Genomic DNA, 4,242 nt, shown 5'->3' with positions numbered 1-4,242 from the left:
GGTTGGTACAGGGCACCCAGTGGGAGAGAGCGCACAGATGGAGCCCCAGACCCACTGAGCAGCATGCAGTGTCAGCTGCAGCGCTCCGCAGAGCCACTGGGATCATTCAGGCCTTTGGCAGACACAAGCATTCTCTATTTTAGACTGCAATTAGTTTAATGGAGCAAAATCTAAATTACTTCAAACCAACGCAGCTTAGGCGATGACAAGGGAAAGTGGTTTCTGATCAGTTCTGCAGCTTTGGTCAAATGCAGGTTAAGCTGTTGGAGACATAATACCCAGGACAAATCTTCAGAYGTGTACAGACAARGCTTGAGAATYCAACTGTAGGTGAGAGCATGTGTARTGTACATGTGTAGTAATTAAAAGATAGATGAATATTCAAATTCACACTCTAATACTGAGGTACTGTTTTTACCTGAATATTTATCATTGTAAAATAAGTATTTTGCTTTATTCCAATGACATGATGCRTGTAGCAAACTGAGCAAAGATTGCATAAAAAGCAGTATTCAGTTTAATTCATATTTTCATTACTTATATTGGTATGAAGCTATAGAAAGTTTGCAGCAAACCAAATATTTTGAATTCATATATCCTGTAAAGCACCAAGGTCCTGCATTGAAAAGTTGCTGAGTGTTTAATTCTCCTCATCATAAGCTTTAAGAACGACACGCAATGTGATGTATTAATGTTTTTGCAATATTGGTAAMTGTGCAAATGTAATTATGGTTAGTGGACACTTTGAATCAATCACTTACATATACATCATTTGTCTACATATCACAAGTATGGCAGACTAATTGTCTGTGCAGTCTCTAGTTTTCTGCAGGCATTGTTAGCCAATCCTAACCAGTAAGAAAACAGCTTTCGCAGTAGAAGTTTGTCATCTTTGTCTCCAGCATCTGTGTTGCAACAGACATCACACAATTTCATTTCTGTTAATTGACTATTTTGAAGTGGAGCGCCAAGAGTTTTCCATCATTATTTTGTCAGGAAGCAGCTGCCAGCTGCGGGGCAAATCCATAATGCAATCAGCTACTTTGTGGAGGCCTTCGCTTTCTCGTTGTCTGAGGCATTGCTTAAACTGCTGATGCCCTCAAATTGGTCAAAATGTGCATAATTTATCTTGGAAGACTTAATGCATCTAAAATTCCTTCAAGTGTGTCATGCAGTGTGCACTGTTCATTGTGTTCGTGTTGTGTTTTTTGTTGGGATTATGTAAGTTTTTGTTGTAACTTTCATGCCTTCCAAKCATTTTGTTGCAATCAGAGAGATGGCACATGACCTGTATCATATTTTAAAATTAGGAAAAARTTTTCATAGATTAAAGTGAGGATCATTTTGCAAAAAGATCCATTTTGCACATGCCTGGATTGCACTGTGAGAAGAATGCTCTGACAAGCAAGGTCATAAACACTGATTGATGTCAACCCTTGTCCAAATCTTCTTTATATTCATATTTTACCCATGTTATTTTTTTATTGCGTTAAGAAACGTATAAGGCTCTTCGAAATCATGTGCTCAAGAGGGTGTGATGCATTCAGACGTYATGTCGTAAATCTCAAACATATCTAGATTCTTTCAAAGAGGTATATATTCTTAGAGTCATTGTGATACTCCACTTCCTGTTGCCTACAAAATAAAGGTTTTTACTTACCAGTTTATGTAAAAGGTTTGTGTAGTATGTGTGTTTTTCTGAAACCTGAGGTTAAAAACAATCAAACTGTCATCCTACATTATTGCCCCCCATCACTGAGGCGTGGGACATAGAAATGCTCTCTGTCCRWATGTGAYGGGACATCAGTGACGATTGGTGTTGAGCTCTRTCTTGTTTCTTCTGTGGATTTGTTAAAATGCACCGTCTATTCTATTTAGAATTTTAGTGTCTAATAAAACAGCATTGGTTTATAAATCCATCCATTTGTTCTTTTGGCCACTACATGAAGTTTGTGGCCATAGGTGACAATAGGACCCTAGACCAATCRGTAAATGGAGTGTTTTGCCTTTTAGCTCTTTCTTCATCACAACAGGTTCATGAATCTGTCTTTTTTAAATTGGTAAAACTAGTTATTGTTCTACTTTAAGGATTTACTAAGACTGAYTGTTTAAGAAGACTCTAATTGTTTTTTCACTATTTTTTTTAATTCACTGGACATGGACAAACAGCGGGTAAAATAAGTATTGAACACGTCACCATTTTTCTCAGTAAATATATTACTAGAGGTGCTAATGACATGAAATTTTCACCAGATGTTGGGAACAACCCAAGTGATCCATACATACAAAGAAATCAAACCATAAATGTCCAGAAATGAAGTTATTTGTAATAACTTCATTTCTGGACATTTATGGTTTGATTTCTTTGTATGTATGGATCACTTGGGTTGTTACTGACAACTGGTGGAAATTTCATGTCATTAGCACCTCTAGTAATTTATTTACTGAGAAAAATGGTGACGTGTTCAATACTTATTTTACCCGCTGTAYATCCAGTGTGACACTAAAGCTGGTTCAGTTGGAAGCAGGAGGCAAATTGGGCATGACTTGTACTGTAGAATTAAATGTGAATAATTAGCAGAGGCAGTAATGCAAGCATTAATGGCAGCTGGTGCAGACTGCTGTGAAGCCTCAAGGACTTACAAGGTGACTTTGCTACGTTGTTAGATTCACAGAGCTTTTATTGCTACAGTGTGGCGGTGGGGTGTATAGGAGGCAAGAAAATCTGGAGTTTGTCAACAACATTCTAATCTTTTTTTTTCCTGCACTTATGCAAATGGATAAATGTTACAGCTAAGCAGAAGCAATTAAACGCTGAGGTGAAATTGTCACCAAATTAACAAGAAATTAAAACGCATTAGTGTTTGTTGAAGCTAGCTGCTAGTAATATATCTCTCAAAGATGACCACATGAATTTAACATCTAAAACTCTTCCATCTAAAGTTGGTTTTGATTATAAATCCATGACACAAGACTGAGCCTCAGCCTTTTTGTCAAAACCCTTTCCAAGTCGATTTGTTTTTTAAGTTTGATCCAGATTCACCCGTTTCACATTTTCATCCCCTATGCTGCCCYTATTTACCAAACTCCTTTCATCTTCTACATTTCTTTCATGTCTCTCCCCTCTTCGGCTGTATTGCTATTAACCCTCCTTTCATCTGTTTTTCAGTCACACATTCCCCTCATCTCTAGGAAGACTTGTAACAGTGGATCTTTTGCTGCAAGTTCATTTGATTTAGAAAGGCCAAACAGTAATTGTCCAACCTTTGTAATGTCCTGCGTTACTTATAGGAAGAGTCATGTTTGTGTCCAATTGTGTTAACAGACTTAATAGTTCTTTCCAGTTCAAACATTTTGGCAGAAAAGACAAACTAAATTTGCTCTCCAAGTGCAAATGTAGTAAACATCTAAAACCAGATTTAGAAATCAAAATGACATCTTCATTTACCTGAGATTAAGAATGCCAAAGTGCTGACACATTATTTAATAGATATTACAGCTTTTTCCTTGGATGTGGCTCAGCTCACCAAAAAGAGACAATTCTTTCAAATTTATATAAAAAATATCTGCCCCTCGCTGTCATTTTTAAACCTAAAAAAATGAGCGCCTGATAGTTTTGTATAATGCCTTCCTAATGCTCTTATCATCTGCTGTGATGTAGAATTCACCGAGGGAGGATCAGTGGTGATTTGAGCACCTACTCCCCGCGAGCTTAAATTATACACACCAAGGTGTTCTGTGATGAAAATGAAAGCATGTTGTGAGACGATGTTTTAAACAGTGCAAGACTATCAATTTCTTCATAACAGGAGCGGCAACTGCTTTCTGCAAGAATCACAATTCAGTGCTGGACAACCCRTTTTATACGGTAAGCATGAAATTACCTGCATTTCGATGATAGTCTGGGGAGACGTTAATGGATAAAATACATGATAAACCTTTAAATTACATAGCACACTCAGTTTACTGTGTTTTCATTCTCTTTTTTTACTTCACAACCAGGTTTTGCTGGGGTAGTTAATAATTAAGTCTAGTGGTGCATGAACGTTCTACTGCTTGCAGTCTGTCTACCCTCAGCTATTTCCCCCTCTGCAGGCTGGGAGAAACACCTCCCTTTGTCGACTCTGTCCCACGTCACAACAGTTTCACAAAGTGAAAGAACTTGATTAAAGTGGAATGTAGCTAAGTGTGTGGCAGTTCCAAGGTGTCAAGATCTTCACATGGTTCAGCAAACACCACGCT

This window comes from Austrofundulus limnaeus, unplaced genomic scaffold (assembly GCF_001266775.1).
Source record: "Austrofundulus limnaeus strain Quisiro unplaced genomic scaffold, Austrofundulus_limnaeus-1.0 Scaffold73, whole genome shotgun sequence".
NCBI lineage: Eukaryota > Metazoa > Chordata > Actinopteri > Cyprinodontiformes > Rivulidae > Austrofundulus > Austrofundulus limnaeus.
Note: the sequence above shows the minus strand (reverse complement) of the source record.